This window comes from Biomphalaria glabrata, unplaced genomic scaffold, assembly GCF_947242115.1.
Source record: "Biomphalaria glabrata unplaced genomic scaffold, xgBioGlab47.1 scaffold_20, whole genome shotgun sequence".
NCBI classification, from domain to species: Eukaryota; Metazoa; Mollusca; class Gastropoda; family Planorbidae; genus Biomphalaria; species Biomphalaria glabrata.
In genome coordinates this window covers 822389-836585 of record NW_026602928.1, presented here as the reverse complement: position 1 = coordinate 836585, position 14197 = coordinate 822389, and the positions used below count along the sequence as shown (strand labels likewise).

The window sequence follows — 14197 nt, the reverse complement described above, 5'->3', positions numbered from 1 at the left end:
TTTATCCATGACAATATGTGAGAGTCTAAAGATGAAGAATAAGGGCAATACAGATAGATTGTTCACACACACATGCATGCATCCGTTACTTTATTAGTATGAATAATAAATAAACAAAATCTATATCAGAACTTATTTTGCATAGTAAACAAATTTATTTTTTTACTGTAATGCAATGAAGAAATGTATTACCTAACAATTTTCTGAATGGCAACAATGGTGGAAGAATCCTCTAGAAACTCTTTCCCTTCATAATTAGAATCAGGATTTCTTTTGACAACCACTAGGGGTAACTGTCTTGAGTGATTCTAGCCGCTAGGAGATCATCCACGCTGGAACAGACACAACATTAAGATTGATCTACTCCATTGTGACATACTGACAAAATGTAAATCACATGTAACTAGACTTTATATATAAATGCAATTAAATGGTGAGGATGTCTGCCTGGTTGTGTGATATGTACATCAGTCTGATCTCAATGCTTCCCACACCAAGGCTGCCTTCACAAGAAGGTTTGGGCTAGTCTTCATTTCATCTCATATTATACTGACTACATGTTTGCGTAAACTCTTAAAAAATTCAATACCTCAAACTAGCTAGATCTAACATGGACTCATTACTTTTTTTTTTATTTAAATACACAAAACTTTATTCTTGGCTAGTGGTCTATGTTCTCCTATAAGGTTGTTAAAGTTTGACATTTAATGCTGAGGTTGACTGAAAGAAAAACCCAAGTCTTTGAGAGAATAGAACAGAAAAATGCAGGGTATCAAATACCAGGAAAAGAAGACTGACTGGCAATAAGGAGGAGCTCCTCAATACTGTGAAGAGATGAAAGCTGATGAGCTGGTTTGGTCATATTGTAAGACATGACTCATTGCCTAAAATCATTCTTCAAGGTACAGTGGAGGGAACATGAAGAAAGGGTCAATCTGGCTGGATAACAAAATAATGGATCTTAATATCCTGCTAAGAACACCTGCTGATGAGGTAAAGTGGAGGGATTTGGTTATGTGAGCTGTCACAGTACTCCTAGACCAAAAGTCAAGGGACAAATGAAACGATGTGATAGGGAAAAATGAATGACTAGATTAAAGCATAAATAGAACAAATAAACAACTAGATTAACACATTAATAGTAACTACCAATACGTCTATAAATAACAAGAAACAGGATCAGTTACTGATAATACTTTAGACACTGTACCTCCAAATACTTTCAGTCATGTAATAGACCAATGGGAAATGAGCTAAAGTATCCAGGAACAAACAAAGCGTCAGGCCTGAAACATTTAAAAAAACAAAAGGCTATTATTAAAATATTCACTTTATTAAAAAAAATGCTTAAAAATTTTGATAGACAATACTAATGCAAGATATTTCTTTATAAACCCATACTAGTAAAAACAACTAAAAATGAAAAGATGTGACACGAAAAAAAAAACTACTATATTTTGTGCAGAAAACTACGCCATAGGACGATCCAAAGCCCAGCTGCGAAAGGAGGAAGTTTGGGCATAGGGAAAAACCTTTAGCTTCAGTAATAACAAATGGCAAATCAACAGAGGTCACAGACCAAGAAGAAGATGGACCTCCAGCTTGAAGGTTTAAGATGGTCAAGACATGGGAGGGGGAGGCAGTGGCTGAATAGTTAAGTGCTTAGCTTCAAAACCTGGGGATCCTGGGTTTGAAACTCAGAGAAGACTAGGATTTCTAGTTCAGGATTTTTAGGGCACCCCAGAGTCCACCCACTCTAATGGGTACCTGAATTTAGTTGGGGAAAGTAAAGGTGGTTGGTAATTGTGCTAGCCACATGACACCTTTCTTATTAATTGTTGGCCAAAGAAACAGATGACCTTAACATCATATGCATCAAGGTCTGAAATGGGAACTTTACCTATCTTTTTAAGACATGAGAGCAGTTGGAGAGACTCGCCCAGAATTGAGACTCCTAGGGGAAGCTGGTTGGTAGCCTATGCCACAGACAAGACAACAGGCAGAGATGAGATGATGAGACCTAGGAATTTTTATTATTTCATTGCCTATACTTATAAAAATATTTTATTATACTTCTGGTCTTCAAGTAACACAACTATTGGACTGAAAGCATATGGGTCAATGGAAGAAGATCACAAGGGAATGAAGTTGAATATTCCTCCTGAAGCATGCTCTGCCAAGAGTTTAACTAACTGGTTAAGTCACCTGGTGGCATTCTTGTAAGCACAATGTGGACAGACCTGACAAATAAAACACAATGATTGTATAACAAAAGTACATTATAACATTGATGTGTAAGTTGTTCAGAAACTGAACTTTATATGTAGTGTAGACCAAAGTTACTGCCCTTTGATAAGTTCAATTCAACATTGTTATCCAAAAACATCACAGAGATAGATGAACCAGTATATGACACATTGTTAGCAGGAAAAACATGTTTTGTTATTTTACAGTATTTTTTTAGACCTACTATTATTTGACATATTATTTATATTTGCATTCTTATTGTACTATCTTATGCCCTACAAAATCCAGAATTTCTCTATCTTTATTAGACAGAGGTTTGTTAGAGTATGCATTCTAATACATCCTAATTATCTTGGCCATAAAGTATGTTATGAGAGACATAAGGTTATATTATAAGTGTGCTTAGAAAAATTGAAGCTTTCGTCAGAGTATTAATTTTATATGACAGGGTTGTTAGCCCTGCGCACAACCGTCTGGGGGAGTGAGCCTTTTGCCTCTATCAATAGCTGCCTTTTATTTTTGTGTAAGCTGCTCTAACCCTTTGTAGATCCCTCCACATCCTGCAAGGCAGCAAGTTTGATTTTGCTTCACCAAGGGTATGTTATATTATGAGAGTGCTAAGAAAAATTGAATTTTTCAAAATAACAACTAAGATCTAAGTTTACCTTTCCCAATTTCCCCATTCTAAGCAGCACAAAGATCTTGGTTCTAGCCAGATGTGAAAGTTTGTTTTGCCAAAACCTGATGACATTGTCATGGGGGGATGTCAATTGTTAATCTGAAAAAAAAAAAATTAAAAATATATACATATAAATATGAAAATAGAGACTTTATTGTACAGATGTCCTTGTTGGAATGAAAATTGTGGAATGCGGAATATACACGCATTAATTGTCTGTCATCATTTGGTCATTACAACAATGAAATAAAGAAGGCTACATTTAGACACCATATTTCAAGTTGCTAAGAACTTATTGTATTTGCCTATGATTTTGACTACCCTGACATAATCAAACCCTTAGTCCCAGCTGTTTCATGTCTTTGAAAAATGATTGTTGTGAGTTTGCCAAAGACTAGTGATGCTCAGTTTCCATCATCATCATCACTCCTTTGAGTTCCTCATGGAACATAGGGCCTCGACAAAAACATGCCACTCTCCACAGTCTCTTGCTAGTTTTTTAATGGTTTCCCAGCTCTTACCGGTCTTCTCTGCTTCTTCAAGTACACTGCTTGCCATGTTCTTTTTGGTCTTCCTCTGAGTCTTGTTCCCTGGGGGTTCCACTCTAAGGCCTGCCTAGCTCTGTTGCTGGTATCTTTTCTAAGGGTGTGACCAATCCATCTCCACTTCCTCTCTAAGATCGGCACTTCTATATTTTTCTGTCCACTCATCTCCCACAGTTTGGTGTTTTCTACTTTGTCATACCAGTGTATTTTTTAGGATATTTCTCAGGCATCTGTTGATGAAGGTCTGTATTTTTTTTTTGTTGTGGCTTCAGTTGTTCTCCATGTTTCAGAACCATACAGTAGGACAGCCTTGACATTAGAGTTAAAGATTCTTAGTTTAGTCTTGTTTGAGATGTGAGGAGATTTCCAGGTTGGTTTTAGCTGTGTAAATGTCTGACGCGCTAGATGCACACCTGATGCACATACCTTGCCGTGGTGTGACAGCTTGAGTGCCTCAATGACCCTCAGAGCTATACCGGCGGGAGCTCATCACTCCTGGCAGGTACTACCAAGCCAGACAGGTCTGCTAGGAAAGAGGCCAGACAAAAGGTGCATCCCCCTTCCCGGGACACAGGGATTGTTTGATAGGCTAACAACCTGTCCATTGAAAAAATAGTGTTATAGAAACCAGAACAAAAACACAAACACTAAACATTGTCAGAGGCGAAAGTAGAGCTCCACAAAGGAGACTTATGAAGCTATGCAGGGAAAGTCGAAGGAATCCTGTGAGGCCGACCACTCTACTTAATCCAATGAAAAAGAAACACTTCCTTATTCAGAAGGCGGCATTTAACTTGGGAACATGGAATGTCCGTACTTTACTAGAACCAGGTAGATGTGCACAAATTGCAAAGGAAATGGCCAACTACAAACTACAGATCCTGGGAATGAGTGAAGTTCGATGGAACACATTCGGTGAAACAAGACTGCAATCAGGAGAAACCCTTCTCTTCTCTGGAAAGGAAAAAGAAGATGACTTACATGAAAATGGTGTAGCACTACTACTAAACAAGGAAGCTTTCAAAAGTCTCAGTTTCAGAACGAATAATTAGAGCAAAATTTTTGTCTAAGTTCAAAAATGTTCATATCATTATGTGCTATGCTCCCACCAACCTTGCAAGTGATACCGACAAAAATACATTTTATGACCAACTGCAAAGTATAGTTGACAAAATACCTACAAGAGATGTTTTGATCCTCATGGGAGACTTGAATGCCAAAGTGGGAAGTGACACAGAGAGAGAGAGAGAAAAGTATGGGCACCCTGGGACTTGGCATCATAAATGAAAATGGAGAAATGTTTGCAGACTTCTTCACATTTAATGAATTAGTGATAGGAGGCAGCATTTTCCCCCACAAAAAATGCCACAAAGTGACATGGGTTTCACCAGACAATAAAACAGAAAATCAAATCGACCACGTTACCATACGGCGGAACTGGAGAAGCACATTACTAGACTTTACTGCTTAGCCACCGTGCCTTCAGCTGAGGCTTGTGGGAAGTTTTTTGTGTTAGGGTGAATAGATTGTGCAGGTTTTCCCTTATAACCCTCCACATCATACTGTGGAAGTCATGACCACCTGCAACCCTGCCATATTCTAGAGGCCTCTGAAGTTTTGTGGGAGAAAGACAAAAAAAAACCTGCATGTCATTTGCCAACATAACCCATGATTAAAGATTACTTACCTCAAGCCTTTCTTTATCATGTGGTAGTCTAACTATTCATTTGTGTTTGTTTTGTTATAAGTTCTATGCCATGAGAATCAAAGCGAAATAGCTGACAAAATTAAACTATTTTGTTATTCAATTTTAAAAAATTTAGCCACATATCTCTTTGCAAGTTGATATGATTCAATCTTCTGTAAAATGACTCCCAAGCTGAGGTTACCTCATCAAATCTGTAGTAGTTTTGTTATTTTATAAGAGGCTTAAAGTACAACTCTTTTAAAGTGCTATTAATGGTCCTATATTTAAGCAATGGCCTCATCTCTAAGTTAGGATTACCATAAAACTCATTCAGGAAGTCTATCAGGCTGTCAAAAGATAATGTTGTAGAACAGACAATCACATGCTTCTTGATCTTAGATAGACCCAAACTGTAGTCTCCACCACAGTTAACTCTTTCCATGTATGTGGCTAAGATTCCTTGAATCTAGAATGGATTTATAACAATGAACCAGTTAGAAGAAATGAGTTAAAATGTTTGAGTTCCATTGGAATGTTTGTAGTAAAGTAAAGTATCCCTTTACTTAGCTAGATTGGGAGACTTGAGTATGATTACATGGCTAGGTATAAAAACAAAGGCCAGGATAATGGTTAGAATCATAAAGAGTTGGCCCAGCCAAATGTCAGGGGAAAATTCTCCATATCCAACAGTGGAGAACATGACAACAACAAAGCAGAAAGACTCAAAAATTGTGAAGTTTGTGCTGCTGCTTCCTCTCTGAATGTGTTGAATAGTGCAGTATACTTAAGGGAAGGAAATCAAGGAGAAAATTTCAAGTTAACTCAAGTGTCAACTTATTTATATTTATGTTTATTACTGACAGAAAATAAGGCAAGCTATTGACTCTAGAAACTGGGTCAGAGAATACATGGTCACTTAATTTTAACTAATCATATATTCAAATAAACTCATGTAACTCTATCAAAAACTAAATTTATAGTGCAATTTCTAGGCTATATTTTACATTCTGTAGCACTATATGGCTATACAGTACATATATTTCACAGTATACAGCACAATACCTAGGCTATATCTAGGCTACAAAGCACAATAATTAAATATTAGTATATAAATCTATATATATAAAATATATATATATATATATCTATTGAATTAGATACTAGTAATGCAGATGAATGCCTGCCTGTTCATGTGGTCATCGATCATGCTGTTTGTTGCTTTTACATGTTTCTGATATTCCTTCAGATTTGAAAATTTATTACATCCTAACACAAACCTCCTAAGAATTGCAAGAGATGATGACAGGGGATAGTGAATTCTCAAGTGAAGCAGTATGAGTCCAGAATAGATAGAGAGTTTAGTATGGCAGTACAGCAATTTAGAGTTTAGTAAAGCATTTTTAGCCAGTGTATCCTGTAGCCAATTGTGTAGTATTGGATGTGATTTGTTTGTTATTAAGAACCACATTATTTTGGAACTCTTGTTGTCAAGTTCTTGAGTTGGATGTGTTGTGTTGATCTGTGTTTTACAGAAGGCCTGTTGGAGAGAATCATTACAATATTTAAAACCAAACAAATAAATTTATTTCCAAAAAATATTGAGAGAGGATTTGTTTTTCAGTAGCCTCACATGCTAAATAAAAAAACAAGTGATGTTGACAAACAGTAGCACCGTCTGCTAAAGTAATGTCACTGACATAGTTTGGTTTGTTAGGTGGAGATCATTCTGCCAGAAAATTATTGTGTTATTTCATTAGTGTGATGGTCTGGAGAATCAAAGGGAACCTTATGATACTTTTATTTTTTTTAAGACAAAGATCATTGTCTCAGAATGTATTGGAAAAAATGAACTAATTGGTTCATTATTAAGAGTTGCAGACACAGGAGAATAATAATAAAACTTCCTTTGCTAAGCAGATCTTAAAATAGCCTATTGGCTGAAATAAAAGGAATGACTAGCAGCAGGCTACAAGCATTTTATAGCACCCAGCACATACTTAGAAGCAAAAGTAAAGTGTATATCAATGAAAAGAAAAAAAAAAGTATATATAAACATCATAAGACCAGTAGCCATGTATGCAAGTGAGACCTGGGCACTGACAAAAACTACAGAAACTCTGCTAAATACTTGGAGATAACGAATCCTTAGAAAAATGTATAAAAAAGATCAGATTACATTGGGAAGATTTGCCCAAAAGAATGTCAGAGAACAGAGGAGCGAAAAAAGTATACCAACAAAAAACAAAGGGCAGAACATAAATAAAATGGATTGAAGATATAGCGACAGATCTACAACAACTTAGAATTTCGGCATAGAGATAAAAAGCTAAAGAGAGATCTGAATGGAAAGATTTTACTAAACTCTAAACTACATTCTAAATTTAAAGCAACGATATTTTAAGAATATTATAGACTCATGATTCTTGTTCTTGAAAAGCATACTCTCTGAAGAAGCTGAAAGGAGAAGGTGACAACAACAAAGACAGTTGACAGCCATTCTCTGATTCTGAGACTAAGAATAAGACTACTTAAGTTAAAGATCTAGATAGATTCAAGTCATATCAAAGTTATCATAGTAATCTTTATTGTTATAGACTTAATTAAAGATCTAGATTGATTCAAGTCATATCAAAGAATTCTCAGTAATCTTAACTGTTATAGACGTAGTTAGATCTAGATGTCTTTATGAATCATATTATTGTCACATTGACTATCATGAATACTGTTGCAGGCATTTCGCAGCAATGAGTTTATTCAGACTCTATTGACTAGATCTATAGGATATAGATGTAGTGATAAACCTAGTTATCAGGACATCATATATGTGATAATATAATGTGATCATCATATAGATAATACATAATGTCATAAATCGTACAGACTTAGTCATAGGTCAGACTAAATTTCTAGATGCATTAAGATTCTACATCATGCAACAATACAGCATTACACTTTACAGGCAGCACTTTCACTTTCTTACTAAGTGTTATTGTAATACTAGAATACCTAGATCTAGTACTAAGTAGTAGGGACCACATTGATCTAGATTTCTACACCCTTCTTTCTGCTTCTGTTGTGTATGACATCTGCAATCTGTGACCCTTCCTTTATGCTCTCTCTCCATGTGGATCTGTCCAGTGCCACCTCTTCCCAGTTGCCAGTGTCGATTTTGAAGAGCTTCATGTCGCGTTTGCATACATCCGTATAACGTAAAAGTGGGCTACCAGCGGCTCTCCTGCCTTCTATTAGATCGCCATACAGGATGTCCTGTGGAAGTTGACCTACTGGCATTCTACGAACGTGGCCAAGCCAGCCAAGGCGTCTGCTGCTGATAACAGAGCGGATGTCCTGGCATCCTGCTCTATGTAGCACTTCCTCATTGGTTATCTTATCTTGCCACCTTATTTTAAAGATCCGCCTTAGGCATCGGTTGTAGGTTGACCATGTTTCACTTCCGTACAGCAAGGTGCTCAACACACAGGTCCGGTAGACTAGGGCTTTGGTACTGCTAGTCAGCAATATGTTGTCCCAGACTCTTTTCTGCAACCGTGACATGGTGGCCATTGCCTTGGCTATCCTGTTGTTTATGTCTTTATCCAGTAGAGTGTTGTTGGATATGATGGAGCCAAGGTAATAAAAGTGATCAACAACTTCTAGTGGTTGGCCATTAATGCTTACTTGAGGTGCAGTGTTTGTGTTTTGGACAAGTATCTTAGTCTTGCTTTGACTGATGTTTAAGCCGAACTTCTGGCAAGCAGCAGATAGTTTGTCAACCATGGACTGTAGCTGAATATCAGAATCAGCCACAATAGCTGCATCATCAGCATACAGGAGTTCCCTGACGAGTAGCTTCCTAACCTTGGTTTTTGCCCGCAGCCTTGATACATTAAATAGTTTTCCAGAGGATCTTGTATGGAGAAACACACCTTAGTTTAGATATATAGAATATAGACTTATAGATTCTATCTAGATCTATATCATAGACTAGTGTTGGCGTGGGTGTGTGAGTTACTGTGAGACTGAACTCTTAATCTGTGACTGTGACTCACTGTACTGTAAGTGTTACTCACTGATGTCAGTGTCGTCAGTGATGAGTGTGAGTAAGAGACTGTCTCTGACTCTTAACTTAACTCAGACTGTCACTGTGAGTCACTGTAGTTACTATAGTAGTTTATTTATTTCGGACATTACATGAATTCGGACATTCGCTGTTTTTTGTGGTCATTAAATAATTATTTTAATATGTATTATAAAACTAGCGCGCTGTATAATGTGCTATTCCTTCCATTTTCCAATGATTCTGACCCAATTTCCTTCCATTTAGCTGTCTTTTTATGTAAGAAAAACGAATTTCAAATTTGTTAGTCAGATTGTTGTTTTTTTCTATGTTACCCGGATGACTTTACCTCTTCCTAGAGTATATATATATATATATATATTTTTTTTTTTTTTGATTGGCTAAGTCTATACTAATGAGCCCGGCAATATTTATTCTGTTTTTGGAGCTAATTTATTTGATTCATAAGCCAAGTTTTCTAATTCCATACCAAAAAAAAATTAATACGGTGTCCGAATTAAATTACGATTTTCTTACCAAAATTTATTTCGGACAGCCAGTTTTGGACATCAATAAAAATGATCTTATATTATATTTGTTCGTTTGTTGTTGTTTTTTTAAATAGAGAATCAATGGGCAAATGTTTGGAGTGAGCTTGGTACATTGAATGAAGTTAAATGCTTAGATCTAGACCAGTGGTTCCCAAACTTTTTTCTCTCGTAGACCCCTTGCCTTGTTTTCTGGTTTCCGGTAGACCCCCTGTTTAACTTACAAATTTTTTCAAATTCAACAACATTGTTTTACAACTAATTTCTATCTGTAGTGAGTTGAAAAGTGAAAAAGTAATTTAAAGCTACATATTAAATTATAGAGATCTATCTTTTTTTTTATTGATAAAATTCAAATTGAAACCTATTAAATAAAAATTAATATGTACTGCAGGAATCACCAAACAAACTGGAAATGTCTTTTTGCAGGTTTATCATCCGTTGCTACAGATGTGTTTCAAGCAGGAATTTGTTGTTCAATGAAGTAGTGCTTCAAACATTAAATATTAATTATTTAATAAAGTTTTCGCAAAGAGCAGTTTCTGGCGTATTTCTTGATCTTTCAAGTGTTGCTCATATATTGAGTCCGCAAACATGTTATCACTATCAGGAGAAGGGGCAAAGCCAGTAAGCGTCAAGCATGAAGGGCTCATTAGCCTTGGCTGGCTACCCACCTAGCCGAAGTAATGAATTCAAAACTCTCCTGCCTTGCAACTAAATTCAAACATGGGAAAGGTTTTGTGGGTCAATCCTGAGTAAAAAAAAAGAAAGGAGCCGGCGACTCTAATGCAGTTTGCAACACACATCACTACACCCTGTCATAGCCTGTGACACCGCTGATCCCAAACTGTATATATGTGGTTTGCAAATAATAATAAGCTTTTAATTTTATAACTCATGCCACTGACGTGTCCTTGAACTGTAGTGTTGCTTAAAGCAGTTCTTTTAATAATACCAGGTGTAGGTTTGTGTGAAACAGTGTTTACAACTACAACGGCTGGTAAAATCAATGTTTTACCTTTAATGTTTTATGTGTTTTGTCATAAAAAAGTGAAGTTTCCCTTTCAGATCTTGTGATGGTGTTAAGATTATCTGTTTCTTTGGCCAACGGTTAACGAGCATGGTGTCATGTGGCCAGCACAAGGACCAACCGCCTTTACTTTTCCTAACATAAGTCAGGTACCCATTAGAGTTGGGTGGGCTCGGCTCAGGGGAGCCTTAAAAATCATGAAATTAAAAATTCACAGAGATTCGAATCCAGGAGCCCAGGTTCAGTAGCCAAGCGCCTATTTTGCTATAAGTAAACAGATAGTGTAAGACACCCACAAACCATGATCTTCTCTATATGATGTTGAAGAGATTTTGTGGGTCTAAGTTTTTCTAATTTTTTTTATCAGGGTGACATTGTCTCAGTTGATTCTCAAGAGTAATTAGTTTAATATCGCCATAAAAAGGCAATTGGCATGTTTGATAAGGAAGGAATGAACAATTTTAAATAATCAACGCTATACAGTTTATATTTCTTTTTGCTAAACATTACTTACATGTAGACACAATTAAGTTACTTAAATAATTATTGAAATTAAATACAACAATTTTTCGTTTGAATAGCAGGATAAATATTTAAAGGATTAACTTATGCACACATTATATGTTAGTGTGAAGAATTAAATTAATAGGATGTAAATATTAAAGTCACAACGTGCTTAAATGAAATCCATTATCGTAGACCCCCGTGGACATCTCATAGACCCCCAATTTGTTTTTTCACTTTCGTAGACCCCTTGGAAGTCTTCGTAGACCCATGGGGGTCTATATAGACCACTTTGGGAATAACTGATCTAGACCTACTAGATAGATCTAGATTTATATAGAGAGAATATAGAGGATTCAGTTAGGCCTACTATACTACAAAAGATCATCTGTATTAGAAATTTATTAAATTAATAAACAAAAAAACAAACATTCAACACACATCTAATCATGCAAAACCCCAAACATTCAACACACATAAAATAAACAAACATAAAATAATTCCAGAAGTCGGTGCAGAAATAACTATTCCAGTGACCTAATTTTGGTAGAATAAGTGTGTTTATATTTTTATTTTGTGTGTTCGTATTTATGCATAGTTTGAAAACATCTTAATGATTTCATGTGAGGGGCTATGCCTGGGGATCTTAAAATTTAGTTAATGTTAATAATAATATAGAATTAAAATCTGAGTTTATTGATGCCTAAATATAGAGACTGTCCGAAATAAATTATGGTGTCCGGAATCAAACAATGTGGGTCAAATGTGTCCGAATTAAATGAAAACACACGGCCTCTTTGACCTTAAATATAATAACAAATATAGGTTAGGGGAACAAATATAAGTAGTCATCCTTATTCTCCTTTAAGTTTAAGTAAAGAAGATTTTGATATACGTCATTTTCTTTTCTATGTCAAACCATTGTAAAATAATGCGCTGTCAAAGTTAAACTTTCAAATTTGGGCCTATAGCCTATAGGTGTCCGAATAGCATAAACTACTCTAGTAACTTACAACTTTTGAACTTATATTGAACTTACACTCATTACAGTTACACTGACTTACACTGTACCACTCGCGGCTGAGTGAGTGTACCTGGGGCGACCTGGGCTGTGGTCTTCATCGCCATCGATTTATAAATGTATGAAATTTATGAATAATTCAGAAAATACTAGAGTAGATTCTAGATCTAGTAACTATAAAGATCTAGATTACCGTGATGAAATATCTAGCGTCTATATACCAGACTGTAAATTAAAGTCTAATAGTCAATAGAGCTAGCTAGTCATTTAGTTTCAGACGTCAATAATAAAAACGTGTTGCGGAAGTCATCTTTTTTTCTAATTCGTATTTATAGATCTAATGGGAGCATCCATTGTCTTCTAAGACATGGGGAGCCATCATTTATAATTTAAGTCCTCACTTTCTGGTCTTCGCTTTTTCTTTTTTAAACTTTAAATGCTCTAAATTTTAGATGATCTCGAATTAAGTAATTTTAGATCGATCTAAATAAGAAGGAATACTATCAAAACAAATATAGATCAATTGTCATTCATTGTTTGAATGGCTGCCTGGTCGTGGATGGCTGCCCGGTGCGTGCGGTTTGCACGCTGGACTGTCGTTCAGATTCATCGAGGGTCCCGGGTTCAAACTAACTTCAAACCCTGCCCGCTCCCATCCCCCGTCGTCCTGCGGGAGGTTTGGACTAGCAATTAATTATCTTCAACTCCTGAAGGAACATCCGAAACATATAAAACATTTTACGAATGTAGAATGTGTGTACGTTGTTAACTTCCCCACCTCTTAACATGTTCAGATGATTCATTTAATTGAACAAGCCATTGTGATAGCTAAGTCTAGATATAGATCTAAAATCTAATTTAAAAAATAAAAAAAAAACAGGAATTTAAGTTTGTAGTGTACTTGTTGCTTTTCTGAATAGATTTTTGAATGATCTTACTCCTATCCAGCAATGCAAATAACCTGGAACAAAAAGGTCTTTCAGAAGTACTGGATACACAATCTGGACACGAATAGGAACAAGAAAAAGGCAAAATATAGAAATACTTTTTAAAAAAAAAAACGTTTATAGGAATAAGAACTCCACCTTCGCAACAATAAATTTCAATATTGTAGAAGCTATTTTAATTTTTCCATATCAAAATAATTGATAACCAATATATAATGGACCTCATTCACGAATCGTAAACAAACAACATTTAGCCACGTGGTTTTCTACCTCTTCTAAATAATTAACGATCTCGTGTTTAATTCATGTTGGTTGCCACGTGACAGTTTTTTTTCCGTTGTTTTATCAATAAAATCACGTGACTAAATGTTGTTTGTTTACAATTGGTGAATGAGGTCCATTGGCAAATTGGTTAACTTTTAATTGATTCATGTTTTTTTAGGTACAAAAAAAAATTAATGTTTAAGTTTCAACTTGATCCGAAAATAGATGTGGGAGAAATAACGTGTACAATTATCTATGGGGACGAAACCCCACATTACATATTTAGCATATCTGTGACTGTTAAATGATTAATTTCCTTTGTTGGCATTAAACAAAATATTTAATTACCAGTACTTAAAAATTGATTAATTGGTTAATTTTTTTTTGTTATCGATTCATGTATTTACTTCACCGAGGAATAATTGTGCAAAATTTAAGCAGGATCCAAGAATGGGTATGGGAGAAATAACGTGTTAAAACTTTAGACCAGACAGAGTGAGTTGATATAAGCTTTGTAAAGACAGGTTGATTGTGTAAGTGATCTCCCACTCCCAATTTAAAGTTTTGTTTTTTCAAGTTTCGTACACTTATTTTGAAATGAAGATAATCCATTCCAGACCAAACCTCATGCCTGACGTCAGGGGATGACGTCATTGACGACTAGCATT

General features: G+C 35.7%; 1 pseudogene; it reads right to left on the bottom strand.

The window, feature by feature from the left end:
* The window catches only part of LOC106061239 (dynein axonemal heavy chain 6-like), an 88382-nt pseudogene extending 75776 nt beyond the window's left edge, over nt 1-12606 (bottom strand).
* Nucleotides 12607-14197: the final 1591 nt, after the last annotated feature.